The sequence below is a fragment of the Crocodylus siamensis genome, chromosome 15 (genome assembly GCF_052110815.1).
Source record: "Crocodylus siamensis isolate JL-2025a chromosome 15, ASM5211081v1, whole genome shotgun sequence".
Classification (NCBI taxonomy): domain Eukaryota; kingdom Metazoa; phylum Chordata; order Crocodylia; family Crocodylidae; genus Crocodylus; species Crocodylus siamensis.
Window position 1 is genome coordinate 39,090,716 of NC_143409.1, and position 19,385 is coordinate 39,110,100.

At 50.4% G+C, this 19,385-nt stretch overlaps 1 long non-coding RNA gene across 1 annotated transcript; it reads right to left on the reverse strand.

Annotated features, from left to right (window-relative positions):
- Positions 1-1,401: 1,401 nt before the first annotated feature.
- LOC149852381 (uncharacterized) lies at positions 1,402-17,021 on the reverse strand. The gene is made up of 7 exons (XR_016439349.1): positions 16,774-17,021; positions 13,596-14,017; positions 13,300-13,413; positions 6,251-6,273; positions 3,914-4,575; positions 3,204-3,347; positions 1,402-1,594 (listed from the first exon to the last, which is right to left on the reverse strand). It is a non-coding gene; the product is annotated as an uncharacterized LOC149852381 (long non-coding RNA).
- Between the last annotated feature and the right edge of the window lie 2,364 nt (positions 17,022-19,385).

Sequence of the window (19,385 nt, forward strand, 5' to 3'; positions counted from 1 at the left end):
GCCCAGTCAGGTACCACGCTCTTCTACATCTAAGCACAGGCTCTGCAGCTTCATCCCCTATAGTCCTCCTTCCCAGCCGCAGTCCTCCTACTCACGGATCTCTGGTTCTGGTCCTTTTGGGGGCGGGGGAACACACTACTGTGTGCCTGGGCACTCTCCTCTAGGAGCACCACAGCATGAGCCCTCTGCTCCCAGGATCTGAGGTGTGATACCCTCCACCAAACAGCTTTAGAGCTTCCCGGTGTTTGTTACATACCCTTCACTCTCCTGCTCCCTTGTCAGCTCAGCCGCTTAGCTGTGTCTACAATATCCCCCAGTTACCTGTGTAACCTCAGGTTTCTTTCCTGAAAAATCTCTACGCTGAGGACAGGAGATAACTGTATCTAACCTTTCCCAGTAGCGGGCAATGCAGGCTTCTGAGCAGCACTCAGCTTGCAGCAGTAGTGTGTGTGTGTGTGTGTGTGTGTGTAGGGGGTCCTCCTCCTTGTACCTGACTTGTATGCTCTGTTGACTTCACAAGAGTTTAATTTCAAAATGAGAGGCCTGTCTTTCCTGGGAGTGCTTTTGTAGTAGAGCAACACCAGTGTATTATACCAGCAGAGTGCTACTGCAGATGCAGGCGTCCCAAAGAAGCAGTGCTAATTACCCCTGTAGTAAAACACCCCCCTCCCACACAAGCACAACAAGCTACACTGCAGTTTTGAAGTATAAATGTACCTACCCTTGGCACTTCTGCCAGTGCAAGTACACTGGTCAGGGAACACCTCTAAATGTCTATGACTGACAGAACTAGGCCAGCACAAAGCTGTGGTTTGAACCCTTTGACATTTATTTTTCTGTTGCCTAGGGGGCCAGGGTGGGATGACAAAAGAGAGGAAGGGAAATAAGGAGACCAAAAAATAACTTGAAACAAACTAAGCCGAACACCAATTATTTTTACACAGAAAAATCATAAATCAAATTTAGGTGGGGTGGAGGGAAGTGGGGGAAAGATCTGTTTTCAAGAAAAAGAAATTGCTAAATCCTGGAACTGCAGCTCTCTAGCACAGGTCTCTACCACATGTGGAGCAAGAGAAGCTTTTTTTAATTGTCTCTGTACCCCAGCCACCAAGCCAGAGAGTAATAGTTAATAAAGTGGCGCGGCAGTGGATAATGCAGCTCTTTCTGAGTGGAAGGTTGTGCCTGAGGATCCCTGAGCTGTAGTCCAAGCTCTGGGAATAGAGTGATCTACTAGTTGGAAACAGCATAGCCAAGCCCAGAGAGTTAGCATAGTCATTCTCAAAGTGACACACCTTGAATTACAGATGCATGGTCAACTGTTCATCAACAAGGCAAGAGACAAGTCTTCAGCTCAACCTTTATTGTACTGCACTCAAAGCAGAAAAATACATGTATCCCTTTGTGTCACAAAATGGAACCCAGCATTGGAGAGAACTGATGGGAACGAAGTTGTTAAATAATGGCATCAGGTCGTTTCTGGGGCACCAACTGTCCTGCAACAATATGGTTCCTTCTGACAAATCTTGTGCCGGGTCATTTTGACTGTATTCCCCCAGACCCTGGAGAGCCAGCCATAGTCAGTCTTCCACTGGTCCTAGGAAAACATTCATTTAGACAATTTTTAATGTCCTTGGGAAGACTCAGGGAAGACTCCCTTCTCTCTGCCAGCCTGAAATGCTCCTGTATCACCTTTCAGCCTTCCTTTCTTTGTTTTATGGCTCCACTAACAAGGCTGCATCTATCCATCTGTTCTCCCTATCTGCTAGGAAACTACTTACAAACACATAGCACGGGATTGCAGTTACAATGCACACTACAGAAATACACCAATCACTGCTTGTTGCTAGTGCATTTACCTTAGAAAGTCCTCACACAAATCTTTAGCTATTTACCAATAACCCATTTAATAAAGTGCTTCTCAGACCTAAGCCTTTTCTTGCTTTATTTTAAATACAGGATCATACTGCAATTTGTACAGTGTTTTATTTTGAATATAGGATAATACTGTTTCTAATATTTGGTATACTATTTAATAATAATTCAGTGTAAAATCTGTACCTACTAGCTGCACTATGAACAATGGAAGATATTTTCTCACGCCTGCATTCCCTCTCTCATACTTTGGTTCACCTCTCAGTCTCCACCTTCTCCCAGTTGGGTACCTCTCTCCAACCCACACTTTTTGCCTGTCCCAGGCAATTTGCTTCTACCTTCTCCACTGAGACTTGGAGAACTTTGCAGATTCTTCATCTGGAAGAAGAGGAGGAAGGGTAGAAATATGGAGGAATAGACACAGGAAGGATAGGAGTGAACCAGGGTGTCAATGCTGTTTTCTCTAGTCATCTCTTTCTGTGCTTTAAGAACCTGAACACATACTATTATCTTAGAAAAAATTACCTTACTTCTGCATACTGATGTAAGTTGGACTCTACTCTGATAAACAAGTAGGCAGACAAGTAGCAGCTGGGAGTAACTGCTTGCTATAGGAGCTATTACAGTGCCTTGCCACTAGCTGGGAAAAGAGCCTGTAATGATTGCTTTTCTATAACAAACTGCACCTCGCAATAGAAACAGACTCATTTCACTTACTCTAGTTTATTTTTACTACCTGTTTTTCCCAGGGTAACTTTACCCTGGATTCAAGGCACTTACACTGGGTTGGGGTTTATATCATGTATTCACATCTTCTGTATGCCTGTGTGAACGCGCGTATCTAAGCCCTGAGCTTTACAGATACCTGAAGAGTCAATGAAGGGAGAATGCAATAGACAAGATAAACCCATTTCAGGGTCAATGGTTATAACAGAGCTGTAAGACTGCATTCCCCCATATGGAATCATCTCTCTGAGTCTGTGATTCAACCCAACGGTGCCCAGAGAAGGGGACAATTTTCCCTGTAAAAGAAGTTCTGAAAATGTAGAATGGGTTACTGTTGCCAGTTTTATAAAATGCCACTTGTCCCCCTTCACAGTCCAGGTAAACTCTGACCTTTCTGAACCTCCCACGGAGTGACAGAAGGGTCTCCTGTGAAGAGGTAAGAGCCCACTACTGGTCCCTTTTCCTCTGGACAGCCCAGATCCCATTTTCTGGTGTGGGGCTCACTGCACCCTTATATTTCACAGACCCTATGGTGATCCCTAAAACCCAGCCTCTTTCCTCCTCCACTTCTACCTCCCAGCAGTGCCTTCCCGAGGTAAACTTACAGCTCAGCACACAGGAAGCAGGGTAAAACCTCTTCTTTTGTTCCAGAAATTGTGCATGGGAGCCCTTGTGAATCATGTTTTTCTTCTCTATGGACATAATGAACCACTGATTTGCTGTATCTGGATCCCGCGTTACCTCCAGTGCTGGGGAGAGAACCAGAAACTCAGGGGCAAAGTTCACCCCTGGGGAAGACTGGGACCATTCCTCACCCTCCCCAGCAGCCCTTTGCTGGCTGGGACACCCCCTGATCAGAGAGCTGCTTCTCTGCTGGGGCTGGACCTGGATGTCACTTCAGCTCCACCCTGCCAGGCCTTAGGGCTGTTCTTCTCACTCTGCTGGGGCTGCAGAGGCTTCCTGCTCTCCTGCTGCACCTCCTGCTCCCTGGGTTCTACCTACAATTTCAGAAGAGGGGGTGCTGGGGGGAGGTCTACTGCTTAAGGGAAGGGGAGGGATAGGGTGAGGATTCCTGAGTTTTCTTGTCAAATTCAGCAGGGAAATGAAGTCTATTGTTCAGGGCATGGTGAAACTAAAGATGAAGCTGCCTATGTTCTACACCCAGTTCTGGAAGAAGCCTAGAGTAAAGCTTGTGAGACCAAGTGCAAAGGCTGGAACTCAGGATTCCCAGGTGCCCCCCAACCTGGATAGCGGGGGCCAAGACTGGGGAAATCTTTAGCAGAATGTGCACAACCAACCTCCCCTTCTTGCTTACTTGCAAATCCCTCCTGAAGATAAGTGAGTTTAGTATTGATCTGCATTGTACTTCAGTAGCAACTGTGTGACCAACTCCCTTAGGTCCCTTCCTGAATGTCCCAAACCTCATGGCACTTGTCCTTTGCTTTTGCTGCTGGAGATGCCACCCTTTGTTTCTCCAGCTCAGATTTCAGCATCTCTAGAGGCATAAAAGGGTTTGGAGAAATGTGATTCCATAAGCATCTTGGGGCTTTCTGTTCTCTGTGTGTGCACAAGAGGGACCAAGTCTTTGACTGGAGCTGTTCAGCTTGATCACCTCGATGCAATTAACTGATTATGCTTCCCTGGGAAGCATAAAGCTTCCATTTTCCACCACTGTCACACTTATCAGGTCCACAGTATCATGCTGTTCAAGGACCTCCTACTCTTGAATGTGTTTGGCCTCCCAGCACCCCTTCAAGGCAGGGCAGTGATATCTCAGCCAGGGTCTTAATAACCGCCAAGGATGGAGATTCCACAACCTCTCTGGGTAGCCTGTTCCAGCACTTCCCCACCCTCCTAGTGAGAACGTTTTCCCTAATATCAAACCTAAACTTCCCTTGCTGCAACTTGAGACTGTTGCTCCTTCTTCTGTCATCTGCCACCACGGGGAATGGTCCAGCTCATTCCTCTTTGGAACCACTTTTCAACAATATCAACAATATTATACATTATTCAAATTCTTTTTTTAAGGCTAATTTGCAACAAACCAACATTTGGCTTTAAATAAAAAAGGACATGCACCAATCTCTCTTAGAAGAATTAATAATAAAATCTGTGTCACTGTTTGTTACCTTTGAATTTCTTCAGAGCATCCTCTAAAAAACCAGTTTGGTAGGAGACAGTGGTAAGTTTTTTTTTTCCAGTTCTTGAGGGATGGCCACTGGTTTCTGAAAATTTGTCTTCTCACACCCAAAAATGCCTATTTTTTGGTGGGGGAAGGGAATTATTTATTTTCTTTATTGATCATTGTAGCTATTAAAAATTGGGCCCAACATCTAGCGTAGAGAACCCAATCCAAGCCATGTGAACCTTTGGCAAACCATTGGAAACTAGGCAAAATTAAGGTTTGATCCTGCATTCACTGAAGTCAATGAAATGCTTCTCCCTCTACTCCAACTGGAAACTTGTGAGACTGGATCAGGTCCATGGCTTATCTGGTGCAAAATCAACAGCTCCAGTGCTTACAAGCTACAGTGGCTCGGGCATTATGTATCCTCTCTGCTGTGCTTGTCTCCATTGGCAGAGTCACTTTTTTGCCACTCTGGTCCCATACCTGATCCATAAGCCACATAGTATCAGGGGAGACTGGTCTCTGATGTGGATGCTGGTCCACTTGAAAGTGGCCTGTACCCCTACACCTTCTCCAGTCCATTCTACATAGATCACCACATAGCCCCATACGGTGATGATTTTCAGTCACTGCTGAGATACCAGGACTGTCACCAGTGCCCCTGAGGTGAAAAGCCCAGATTCCAGCCCAGCATCCAAAGGAGTGGACGTTACTTAGTCCTTTCCTCAGGCTAGATATGACTCTTTGGGTCCCTCTACAGGTGCGAGGAAAGGCACAATGGGATCCAATGCATGATTCACATAATCACACCTCCTGCCAAGCCATATATGCAAAGCAGAGGTGTGACTGCCAGATCGCGACTCGGATCCCATCACACCTTATTGCTAGTGCAAGGGAAGCCCAATCATGGGCTCTGTCTGCACTGGCAAGAAGCAAGCTACTGAGGCTGGGAGCTCCTTCTGCTGCCTAGACTCCTAGCCATGAGGGTGCACCCTGCCCCCACACAGATGAGCTGCAGTTTTCCAGGTGTGGAGGTGTGTGGGGCACACCCGCAGCTGGGAGATCACATGAGCTGCAGTCTCCTAGCTCAGGGGTGCACATGGCCTCCCCCCAGCTGGGAGCTCCAATCAGGTGATATGGCTCCCAGCCACAGAGGTCACTGATCAGTGATCACATGTTCAATTAATGGCACAATAGGAAGCATCTATAAAGTCATTATACATTCTGTGGAATCACTTTGTACCTTATTCCTCTTTTTATCACATCATTAATTGATTGAACACCTGGCTGGGTGGCCATTTAAGGTGTGATTAACTGGTTAATCACACCTTTGAGTGTAACATGTAAATGGGGCCCAAATCTAAAAGACCAGTGGTCAAGAGATTGCTTTCAGGTACCAACATGCCTGCCCCCCACACACACACTTTGCCCTGGTGCACTGAGGTGATCTAGCTTTTAAATAGGGTCTCCAAGAAATTCTCTTGCAATGTGGAGTGTGGCAGGGAATGAGAAGGAGCTACATACCTGCTCAAGGTATTTCAGACATCCTAGAAGAGAGAGAGAAGACAGGTAAGTGTTACATGCTTGCTGCACACCAACAAACCCCAATACTTTGGAGAGTCCTTAGCCATCACCACCACCTTGTATTCCCAGCAAATGCCAGCCCTTCAAGATGTTGATATTAAGGAGCCTGTAAATATGCAGACCCAGGGCTGTGTGAGCTTAATGCATTTAACCACCTCACTCTACAAACAGCACTTCCCTCCCAGTTAGCTACTAGAGGTACCTGATCTAGACATACAGGGCATGATTCCATGACACTGCTGTTTCTCAGCTCATCTTCTGGGCACCAGTGTCTGGGTGTTAAATCTGGAGCCACTACCCAAAGATTCACTGGAGATCACAGCCATTGAAAGGAAGAGTGTCTAGCCCTAATATTGGGCCAAAACTATTCAGACACTCTCCCTTTCCTGTGTAGGAATCCCTGCCAGTCTCACCTGCAGGAATTTACTCGCTGGCTGCTCGCTTCTCCCCTCCATCTCACTGATCAGCTCATTGAGATGGAAAATCTCCTTTGACAGAGCAATGACAAACTCCTGCTTGCTCTTCTCAAGCTCCCTGTCCAGCTCTTCCAGCTGTGCTAGCTGATGTCATAGAATCATAGAAGTTGGGCCGGAAGGGACCTTGTAGATCTTCAAGTCCAACCCCCGGCCCAGGCAGGAGCAAAACTGGGCTCAAATGACTCTAGCCAGGTAGGCATCAAGCCTCTCCTTAAAGACCCCCAGGGTAGGAGCCAGCACCACTTCCCTTGGAAGTTGGTTCCAGCTCCTAGCCATCCTGACTGTGAAGTAGTTCTTATGGATGTCTAATCTAAACCTACTCTCCAACAACTTGTGGCCATTATTCCTTGTTATGCTGGGGGATGCTACAGGAAACAAGGTCTCTCCCAAACCCTTCTGGTCCCCCCTAGTGAGTTTATAGACTGTCACCAGGTCCCCCCTCAGCCTTCTCTTGTGAAGGCTGAACAGGTTCAGGTCCCGCAGTCTCTCATTGTAGGGTCTTCCCTGTTGTCCCCGGATCATGCGAGTGGCCCTCCTCTGGACCCTCTCCATGTTGTCCACATCCCTCCTAAAGTGCGGCGCCCAGAACTGGACTCAGTACTCCGGCTGCGGCCTAACCAGTGTTGCATAGAGGGGGAAGATCAGGTCCTTGGCCCTGCTAGAGTTGCACCTGTGGATGCACGACAAGGTGCGGTTAGCCCTGCCAACCGTGACCTCGCATTGTCGGCCCATGTTCATCTTGGAGTCAGTAATGACTCCAAGATCCCTTTCTGCCTCTATGCTCTAAAGAAGGGAGTTTCCCATCTTATAAGTGTGCTGCTGGTTACTACTGCCCAAGTACAGCACCCTGCACTTGTCAGTGTTGAAACCCATCCTGTTTTTGCTAGCCCATCCCTGCGACCTATCCAGGTCTTGCTGCAGTCTTTCCATCCCTACTAGCATGCTCACCTCACCCGAAATGTTGGTATCGTCAGCAAATTTAAACAGGGTGTTTTTCACCCTGTTGCCCAAATCGCTGATAAAGAGATTGAACAGCGCGGGCCCAAGGACCGAGCCCTGGGGGACTCTGCTGCCCACTTCTCCCCAGGTCGAATATGACCCATTTGCCACCACCCTCTGAGTGCGACCCTTCAGCCAATCTGCAATCCATCTGACTGTGTAGGCATCAATGCCACAGTCACCCAATTTTTTTAATGAGGATGCGTTGGGAGACCATGTCAAAGGCCTTGCTGAAGTCCAGAAAGACTACATCCACGGTAACACCTGCATCCAAGGCTTTTGTGAGCTGATCATAAAAGGCAATCTTTGGTTGGTCTGACATGACCTGCCCCTAATGAAACCATGCTGGTCACCCTTGAGCATCATCTCTGAGGCTGGCCCATCGCAGATGTGCTCCATGATGATCTTCTCAAAGAGTTTCCCTAGGATTGAGGTAAGGCTGATGGGCTTTTAGTTGCCTGGGTCCTCCCTCCTCCTTTTTTTAAAGATGGGGACCACGTTGGCTACCTTCCAATCATCTGGCACCTGGCCTGAGCACCACGAGCGCTCGTAAAGCCATGCCAAAGGCCCTGCAATAACCCTTGCTATCTCCCTCAACACCATGGGTGGAGAGCATTTGGACCCGCTGATTTGAACACATCCAGCCCCTCCAGAAGATCTCTAACCCAGTCCTCCCCAACCTGAGGTCTGGAGGCGTTCCCCTCGAGTCTCCATCCTGCGGGGCACTGAGGGGGCAATCTGCCGCCCCGACCCCTTAGCCCGGGAAGTCTGCTGCTTCCCGGGGGCCCGCATCCGAGACATTTCGGAGAGGATCCCGCAGCTCCTCCGGCCCACAGACCACTACCCCATGCTCCTTATTCATGTGGGCACCAATGACACGGCTCGGAGCACCCCCAGCCAGGTCATGAGGCGCTACAGGGAGTTGGGAGCGGGACTTAGGGGTCTGGGAGCTCAGGTGGTGTTTTCCTCGATCCTCCCAGTCTCGGGCTATGGGCTGAGGAGGGAGAGAAGGATCCACGCGGTGAACCAAAGACTGCGGCGCTGGTGTTATCAGGAAGGCTTTGGCTTCCATGACCACAGCCCGCTCTTTGGAGAGAGAGGCAGCAAGCTGCTGGGAAGAGATGGCCTCCACCTCTCTCCCCTGGGGAGGAGGCTCTTCTCAGCCAGGCTGGCTGACCTGCTCCACCGGGCTTTAAACTAAGCCCGCTGGGGGATGGGGGGACTACTGCCCCTGCTGGCCCGCTGAACGGCCCTTGCAAAGCCAGCGGACCAAGGCACTTAAGGGGGCACTTAAGGGAGCCCACCCCTGCCCCAGCCCTGGTACAATCTGTGGGCAAGGCAAGAGCCCCCAAGGGCACACTTGCCTGCCTGTACACTAATGCCAGGAGCCTGGGCAACAAGCAGGACGAGCTCGTCCTCCTGCTCAGTGAAAAGAAATATGATGTCATTGGGATAACGGAGACCTGGTGGGACTCCACCCATGACTGGACCACGGGTATAGAGGGCTATACCCTGTACAGGAGGGATCGTGTTGACAAAAGGGGCGGGGGTGTAGCTCTCTATGTGAAGGAAAGCTACATGTCCCTGCAAGCTGATGTTGGCGACTGGCATGGACAGCTAGAGACCCTCTGGGTAAAAATTCGTGGGGAATTCAGCACAGGGGACACAACAGTGGGAGTCTACTACAGACCTCCCACTCAAAGTCCCGAGCTTGACCAGGAGTTTGCCCGGGAACTGACTGAGGCCGCTTGCTCCAGGACCTTGGTTGTCATGGGTGACTTCAATTACCCAGACATCTCGTGGGAAGATCACTCAGCTAAATCTGAGCGGGCGCAAAGCTTTCTCTCATGCGTGGATGACCTCTACCTGACCCAGGAGGTCTATGGGCCAACAAGAGGCAAAGCGCTGCTTGACCTGGTACTGGCTATGGGGGATGACCTAATCGGCGACCTAGTGATTGATGGGAAGTTGGGTGACAGCGACCATGAGCTGATCACCTTCACCATCTGCCGTAAAGCTGGCAAGTCAGTCAGCAACACAGAAGTCCTTGACTTCAGAAAAGCCGACTTTGACAAGCTCAAGAGGCTAGTCGGTCAGGCCCTCAGGGACCATGACCCCAGGGAGATGGAAGTTCAAGAAGAGTGGTTGCTTCTCAAGGAAGCGATCCTCAGTGCACAAGCTAAATCTATTCCAACACGGAGGAAAGGCAGCAAGAAGGCACAGCAGCCCCCCTGGCTCTCCAGAGACCTAGCGGACCTACTGTGGCTAAAAAGGAAAGCCTACAAAGGATGGAGGACGGGATTCACCTCCAAGGAGAATTACTCCGTGCTGGTCCGGTCCTGCAGGGAGCAAACCAGGAAAGCCAAGGCTGCAACTGAACTCCAACTAGCTTCAGGCATCAAGGACAACAAAAAGTCCTTTTTCAGGTATGTGGGGAGCCAGAGGAAAAGCAAGGGCAATGTTGGACCCCTGCTAAACCAGATGGGGCAACTGACAACTGACGCCCAGGAAAAAGCCAACCTATTAAATAGGTACTTTGTGTCAGTCTTTCATCAGTCACACGGGATGCCCATGCCTGCTATGGGACAGGGAAATCTGGGTGAGGGGGATCCCCTACCCTCCATAAATGCTGACCTCGTGAAGGAACACCTTGAGAAGCTGGATACCTTTAAGTCAGCTGGCCCTGACAACCTGCACCCCAGGGTACTCAAGGAGCTGGCGAGTGTCATAGCCCAGCCCCTGGCACGGGTCTTTGAAAACTTCTGGCGCTCTGGTGTAGTGCCCGAAGACTGGAAGACGGCCAATGTGGTGCCGATCTTCAAGAAAGGGAGGAGAGTGGATCCGGCTAACTACAGGCCCATTAGCCTGACTTCTATCCTGGGGAAGATCTTAGAAAAGTTTATTAAGGAGGCCATCCTTGAGGGACTGGCCCAGGCTAACATTCTAAGGGACAGCCAGCACGGGTTTGTTGTGGGTAGGTCTTGTTTGACCAATCTCATTTCCTTCTATGACCAGGTGACCTATCACCTGGACAAGGGAGAAGAGATTGATGTCATATATCTTGACTTCAAAAAAGCCTTTGATCTGGTATCCCATGATCACCTCTTGGCCAAACTGCCCAGTTGTGGCCTTGGCTCCACCACTATCCTCTGGCTGGGAAATTGGCTTCGTGGTCAGACCCAGAGGGTTGTGATTGATGGCAGTCAATCATCATGGTGCCCTGTAACCAGTGGGGTCCCTCAAGGCTCTGTCCTGGGACCCATACTGTTCAACATCTTCATTAATGATGTGGACATTGGAGTTAGGAGTGGACTGGCCAAGTTCGCTGATGACACCAAACTTTGGGGCAAAGCATCCACGCCAGAAGATAGGCGGGTGATCCAGGCTGACCTGGACAAGCTCAGCAAATGGGCAGATGAGAACCTCATGGTGTTTAACACTGAAAAATGCAAGGTTCTCCACCTTGGGAGGAAAAACCTGCAGCACCCTTATAGGCTCGGCAGTGCTATGTTGGTTAGCACTACAGAAGAAAAAGACTTGGGGGTCATCATTGACCACAAGATGAACATGAGCCTGCAATGCGATGCTGCGGCTAGTAAAGCGACCAAAATGCTGGCGTGCATCCATAGATGCTTCTCGAGCAAATCCCGGGACGTCATTCTCCCCTTGTACTCGGCCTTGGTGAGGCTGCAGCTGGAGTACTGCGTCCAGTTTTGGGCTCCACAATTCAAAAAGGATGTGGAGAAGCTTGAGAGAGTCCAGAGGAGAGCCACGCGCATGATCAGAGGTCAGGAAAACAGATCTTACGATGACAGGCTGACAGCCAAGGGATCTCTTTAGCCTGGAAAAGCGCAGACTCAGGGGTGATCTGATGACCACCTATAAGTTTATCAGGGGTGACCACCAGGATCTGGGGGAACGTTTGTTCACCAGAGCGCCCCAAGGGATGACGAGGTCGAACGGTCACAAACTCCTGCAAGACCGTTTCAGGCTGGACATAAGGAAGAATTTCTTTACTCTCCGAGCCCCCAAGGTCTGGAACAGTCTGCCAGCGGAGGTGGTTCAAGCACCTACATTGAACACCTTCAAGAGTAAATTGGATGCTTATCTTGCTGGGATCCTATGACCCCAGCTGACTTCCTGCCCTTTGGGCAGGGGGCTGGACTCGATGATCTCCCGAGGTCCCTTCCAGCCCTAATGTCTATGAAATCTATGAAATCTATGAGTCTGTCTTGTATCATGGTGGGGAAGTCCCGGTCCCTGCCCAAGAAAACAGAGGTGAAGAACTGGTTAAAGAGGCCTGCTTTCTCCTCTGGTGCAACCACCAGATTACACAGAGGATCTTGAACATTTCCGGTGCTTTCTTCATCCTCCCTATATATTTGAAAAAAGACTTTTTATTATCTTTGATCTTGGATGCTAGTCCTAGCTCTATGTCCACCTTAGCTTTCCTGACAGCCCCCTTACAGGCCCGAGCAGAGCAGGTATACTCCTCTTTGGAGATAGCACCCCCCTTCCACTGGTTGTACACTGCCTTTTTGACAATCAGGCATTCCCAGACACCCTTGGTGAGCCAGGGGGGCTTTCGGGCACTCTTGCCCCCCTTGCTTCTTGTTGGGATGGTCACTCATTGGGCCCTGAGTATCGTCTCCTTAAGGAATGACCACTCATCTTGGGCACTGAGCTCCCCTGCTCTTGAGACCCCCCAGCACCTCTCCCACTAATCTCCGCAACTCGTTGAAGTTGGCCCTCTTGAAGTCTAGGGCTACCGCCTTGCTGCAGGCCCTTGACACCCTGCGCTGGATGGCGAATTCCGGCAAGTGATGATCGCTATCGCCCAGGTGGTCAAGGACCTGGAGGCCCCTTACCAGGTCGTCGCCTGTGGCCAGGGCCAGGTCCAACAGGGCATTTCCTCTGGTGGGACTGTGCACCTCCTGAATTAAGTGGAGGTCCTGTATCTCGGTCAGGAACCTCCTGGAATGGTCCGACTTGGCTGAGTGTTCCTCCCAGCAGGTGTCCATGTAATTTAAATCACCCATGACAACTACATCCCTTGCCTTAAGTGCCTCTACAAGCCGGCCCAGAAATTCCCAGCCCAGCTCCTCCCCTTGGTTGGGGGGTCTGTAGTAGACCCCCACCGTTAGATCCCTCTCCCCACAGCCCCCTTGTATCTTGACCCAGAGCACTTCCGCTTGCCCCTCCTCCAATCCCAGTCTGCTGGCAGAGGATGTGTATTGCTCCTTGACATAGAGCGCCACACCCCCACCTTTCCTTCCTTCTCTATCCCGCCTGTAAAGTCTATAGCCCCTAATGCTAACTGCCCAGTTGTGGGATGAATCCCACCACGTTTCTGTAAGCCCTATTATGTCTGGGTCTGAACTGGCTATTCTGAGGGCGAGTTCCTCCTGTTTGTTCCCCATGCTACGAGCATTGGTATATAGGCATTTAAGGCCTTGCCTAGCTGTATGTGCCACTCCCCCGATTTGGGAGACTGTTTGGACCTCTGTTTCTTACCTGGGCACTCCTTGCATTTGTTGCCTGTCTTGTTCGGGTGGTGTCTCCTCGTCTTCCTGCAGCCCCCTCCCCTGGCGAGGCTAGTTTAAAGCTCGTCATATGAGATCAGCCAACCTGGAAGAGAAGACACGCTTGCCTTCAGGAGAGAGGTGACGCCCATCCCATCCCAGCAAGTCCCCTGCCTGAAAGCATGGGTCATTATCAAGGAACCCAAGGCCTGCCTGGTGGCACCAACTACATAAGCACCGGTTGACCTTGCCAATTCAGGCCTCATGTCGCTGTCCCTGCCTACTCACCGGAAGAAGAGAGGAGAATATCACCTGTGCTCCCATCTCCTTAAGCTTGTCCCCCAGAGCCTTGAAATCCTTCATACTGCAGTCAGGGTTGCCCCTGGCCGTGTCATTCCTCCCCACGTGGATGATAACCGTGGGGTACTGGTCTTCAGGTCGGATGTAGGCCGGGATCCTCTCCGTGATGTCCTTAACCCGAGCCCCAGGCATGAAGCAGATCTCTCGCATCATGGGGTCAGGCCGGCAGATGGGACCTTCCGGTCCTCGTAGGATGGAGTCTCCGATGAAGGACCCGGCGTTTCTTCCTGCTGGTGTTCGCTCTCTGCCCATTCTTTGTCACGTGGGGAGTGGCATTGTCACTTCTGTTCCTCTAGGAACTGGTGGAGTTGCTCAAATTCTCTGTTCAGCCTCTCTGCAGCTGCCTTTTCCTGGAAAGGATAAATATAAGCTGAGGGAAGAGACATGTCAGAAATACAGTTATCATCACAGGGATTTTCAGTCAGTGCCGCATTTATGCTATAGGCCTGGGTGCAACTTCCAGACTATCAACTCAGCATCTTCTTGTTCTCATTTATCCTCTTAGATCCATCCCATAGCATGGACTGGCTAGCCCTTGGCAGCATAAGACTTAAAGAGAATTGGTGGGCTGGGCTGACCCCACTCCAGTATGCTTGCAGTCAGTGCCAGGCTGGGAGGAGTGCTATTAAAGTGGGGAAGCAGGCTCAGAGAGGCCTCTCAGTGCAGACGGTCCCTGGTTTCAGGTCAGATGTCCTCTGAGGACTGAACACTGTGGATTCCCAGACAAGTATGGGTGCCTGGGTAGATTGCAGCATGGGGATCAGGTAGCTGCCCTGGTGGCCCATTAAACTGCCCTGTGAGGCTGTACATGTTATGGCATTTAAGGTGTTTTTCAAGCCCTCACCTAGTGGAGTCCTCCCTTGAGGGCTTTGCTTACAGGTATGCAGGGAGCCTAGGACAACGTAGGGCAGTGGTGCCCAACGTTATTGTCCTGTGGGCTAGATGGGCAGTGTCAGGTCCCCCCACAGGCTGGATTGGGCCAGTGGGCCAGATCCACCATGTGGGGTGGTATAGCAGGACTGGGCCCTAGGGGCAGTCACGGTGCCCCTTCATGGCCATGTGGCTCCTGTCCCACTCCAGCCCCTGGGGTACACTCCCCTTTCCATTGCCTGCTGCACTGTGTTGAAATTATTTTTTTGTGTGAAAAAGGAGGCTGCCCAGGGTCCCAGAGCAGGTCCTAGCCTGTTTTTGGCCATTGGGTCCCTCCTGTATCCAGCTGACCCCAGGTCCTATCCTTCAAGCCCTAAGTGGGGCCCTCCTGGCCCCATCTGTGCCCCAGGGCACCAATTGCCTTAAGGACTATCTGTGGCCTCTTTCTGCCCCTATAGCCATGTCCATGCCTCACAGGTGATGCTTGAAGTATGTCCCCTGGATCCTCCAGCCCATTTGTCATACTTCTGTCAGTCTGCTGGGTCTCTGGCCCTGGTAAGGCTCTCTATTTTCTCTGGGATCCTGGCCCTAATCCCTTTCCAGGCTTAGGATCCCTTGACTTAAGCCTGCTCTGATCCAAGCCTTATGCTTTCTGGGCCCCTGGCCCTCGCACAGGCTATAGCCCTTTCCCAGCCTTCAGGGTCCCTGGCCCCAGGCTGGACTGCTTCTGCTATACTAGTTCCAGTCCTTGGGGTCCCAGCCCCATGCCGAACTGCAGCCACTGGCCATGGCTCTCCCAGCCTCAGCCTGCACCAGGCCTGCTGCCTGCTGGGTCCCTGACTGCAGGCTAGACTGCCTGACCCTGGCTTTAGCTCCTTCAGCCTTGGCCTAATGCCGCACACCAGCCCCAGCCCTCCTCTGGGTCCCTGACCCCCGGCTAAGCTGCCAACTTCTGAGTGCCCTGCCAGGTACCCCTGAGTGGGGTCTCCACACCTCCCCTGTAGCCACAACCTGTTTCTCTGGTTTTTAATTGCAGTTCTTGGGGACAGTGTGGGTGTCAGTCTGTCCCTCTCCTGCAAGCGTTCTGCTCAGAGGCTCCTCTACCCGCTACATGCAGGGCCAGACTGACCACCTGCTCTTTGGAAGCACATAAGACCAGTGCCCATGTCCCAATCCTTCCAGTCAAATGGGTTTCCATTTTGGGCCTTATGATGACCAGCCTGCCTTTCCTTGCTGCGGAAGAGCCCAGCTGCTCGCAGCTTCCACCTCTGGGCTGTCTAGATGTCTGAGCCTTACCTGCTCATCTTTGAGGCTCCATGGGTTAGATCTGGCCTGCAGAGCCTTATCATCTGGCCTGCAGCGCTGCCCACAAGTCTTGGACTGGTTCTGCAGCACCCCAAGATTGGCCCTGATCGCTGGCATGTGGAGCTAGCCTGCAGGCCCAACCTGGCCTTCAGAATGGCTCTGTGCCACTCATCTGGGCCACAGGGCCTGAGTTTTGATACTGCTGGTCCTGGTCCAAGTAATATAGGACTAATTCTCCCATTAATTATCAAATCACTTGAGGTGAGCTTCAGAAATTCAGAGCTGCAAGGTATTTTCACTCAGCTATTTTTCTAGGTTTGCAGGTTCAGCCCTCCAAACTTTACTGATATACTTGACTTTGCATAAATGAGCAGCACCACTCAGTTCAGTATCTACAAAATCAGGACTTTAGAGAGGTTCCAGGACATAACCCTGACTATTCTATGAGAAATGTACTGTTGGCCTGACATTTTCCTTTTTAATGTACTTCACAGAGGAGATGCAGTACATTCTCAGTATCTATAGATTTCTAATAGGAAAGGGTTGTTTCATCTGACAGACAAAGGCGGAACAAAGCACAGTGACTGGAACTCCAAATTAGACAGAATCAGAGTTGGAAACAAGGTGAACATTTTCATAACAAAGGAATTCCTCACTGGAATATCTTTCCTAGGAGTAACTGGATTCTCCATCGCCAGAATGCAGGAAAGACTCCTTCTATAGGACAGAAACTCGCTCAACCTGAAATGATAGCCTGGTTGAGAGAAACCTAGGTGAAAGTCTATGGCCTGTGCTGCAAATAAGGTTGTACTCCTGGGTGGCTTCCTCAACAGGAAGTGCTGTGATCCCAGGACTCCCTGCAGGTGAGGCAGATGCTTATTTGGTCTTTCTTACAGAAAAGTTTTAGGGCCTCCTCATGTTTTGTGCATACCCGGTTTCCTGCAGCCGGATGTACGTTCAGCCTTTTCACTGTCTCCACCACATTCTTCAGCTGGCTGTTTGGCTTGAGGTTTCTCCAGGAAAAAGTCTTCCTGAATTGAGGGCAGGATAAGTTTCTGGTGGATCCTTCCCAGCACTGGGTGATGCAGGGCTGGCAAAAATTGTGTCCACAGGCTAGAGCTACTGAGTTGTTAACATACTCCAGGCAGATGGAGCAAGTAGCTTCATCCTGGAGACTTCTGAAAGGGCTCTCTGCAGCCATGGCCTCTGTGCAAGAAGTGTCACAAGTTAGATGCACTTTGTCCTTTGCAGTCTGAAGCTGCAGCTGTGATTGGTTGTTCCTCCTCTCTAAATTTCCTCTTTCTGTTTACTGAGTTGGAACCAATCGTACTACAGATGCGGCTTCTGGGGCTCTACTAAAAATGTAACCCTTTGGAGTCAAAAAATACTTCAGACTAAATGTACCAGCAAAAGGAAGGGAGGGAGAGAAACCCAGAGAAAAAAATCACTGCACAATCTGGAGAAGACAGTCAGAGCCTGATGTGCATTCAGATCACTCGCCTGAGTTCTGACCATGGGAAAGGCAGGCATTTTACAAAGCACCTCAGAGACTTAGGAGTACAGGCCTTATGGGGAAAGGCAGGGGGATTTGTTCTCTTCAATCACACAGGCCTTTCTGAAAATTTTCAACAAGATGCCTGAGTTTATAGCTTAGTGGTAAGGCAGTCTCTGATGAACAGATCTCGTCCCACCTGTTAGGTGTCTGTGTGATCCTCTATCACCATGCTTCAGTTCTTGAACAAGCATTAACATGCCTGCTTTTGTGGCAGGTCAGTGCCTCACCTTGAATCCCAAACAGCAGTGACCCCCTTTGCATTTACTGCTTTCCAGGGACTCAAGCAGGGTGGAACAGGATCACACATGGGCACCTAAGTCTGCTTAGGCACTTAATAGGTCTAATAGTGTAATTCCGTGAATTATCATTGAATTTCAAGGGGGTTGGGGTGTTTTTGGATATCCTCCATCTTCCAGGCGTCCATCCTGAGACAACAGGGCCCATGAAGACTTGCATTTGTTTGTTTAGTGCATCAGGGCCCACAAAGACTTCATTGATGGCTACTGCCAGGGCCTTCTCCAGAAGAAGGAAGAAGAGAAGGAGATGACAGAGGAGGAGGAGGAGGAGACAGAGATGGTGGCCAATGAGAGGGCCGACCAAGACCCACCCAGAGCTACCTGGGTGATGGTCACTTCACACTCCAAGAAACATAGGACCAGGGTTACTCCTCCCCTAGCCTCGCACAACAGGTATGCTCCCCTCCTCACGCAGAAAGAGGCTCCAATGGTGACACAGGAGGAGGAGGAAGGTAAGCAGTCTGCTGCCACCCCCAAGAGGAGGTGCCAGGTAGTAGTAGTGGGGGACTCCCTCCTGCAGGAGGCAGTTAATGCAAATGAGTGGGATCCCATTGCAGTCAATGGGGTCAAATCCTCAGCTGGTAGAAATTAGCCATCAGACCTGGTCAGGTCAAAGTTTCAGCTGGCATAAACTGCCCGTTAAACTATGCTGCCAGTCCATCAGGTGATGTCAATCAGCCACATATTTATGAAGATGAGGCCAGGTCCTGTCTACTGTAAATACTTTCATGCTTCTGAAATCAATAGAACCAAGCTACAGTAAAACTGAGCCTGTGGCTCAACAAGCTTTACCTAGAGAAGTCAAACCATCATTGCTGCAAGACCTGCATCCCAGGGCTGGGCCTTTGCAAACTCCATGGGTAAATAATTCACAAATCAGCAACAGGGCTCTGGGATCATGTGTCAGTGCCCAGGGCTCTGGGGATCCCAGGAGCTAGAGAGGTAAGTGCTATGGGTGAGCGTACCATCAACATTACTACAGATCTGTTGTGAGGGATAGATTTTCTTCCAGGGGGGATTTGCCCCCCAAAAGATAAAACCACTATCTTTTACCAGTTAATCTAGGGGAGGGGTGGGGCGGGAAGCAAAACCAGCTCTGCTTTCCAGTTGGTTCATCTTTGGATCATGTACTAATAATTTTATAATTAATACTTTCCTCCCAAATCCCCCGCCCCTTCCACCTAACCCTGCAAGATTCAGCACAGCCAAATCTGCAACAGCAGATGATAGGAAACAGAGCTGTTCTCTCTAGTCTTAACAACAGAATGGACTGTTCCTCCCCTGTGAGGGGTGGGATGAGGGAGGGTTGTTGTGGGAACCTACCCTCACTGGGATGGTTTCACTTGTTGCTTTCAAGTGAAGGGATTCACAGAGCTCCAAAGAGTTACCCCAACAGATGCAGTTAACTGCTTGCAGCTGGGAGGAGCCAACCCCTGCAATGGCCCCATCCCAACTCCCTGCTGGGTCCCAGTGTTCAGCTATAAGGCTTTACTGTGCTCCATCCCTTATGTACTTGCATTGATGGCAATAAGACTATCTGTGCTTGCTCCTCGGGGTCATTCTTGACTGTGATGATGTAGTATGTCACTGTGGGAGCCCCATGGTGGCAAGGAGGGGGGAGAGAGGCTCTTTCCCTTTGGATCAGCACTGATCCAGGCCCTGGTCTGGCACTGGGGATGCTGTGTTTGTGGC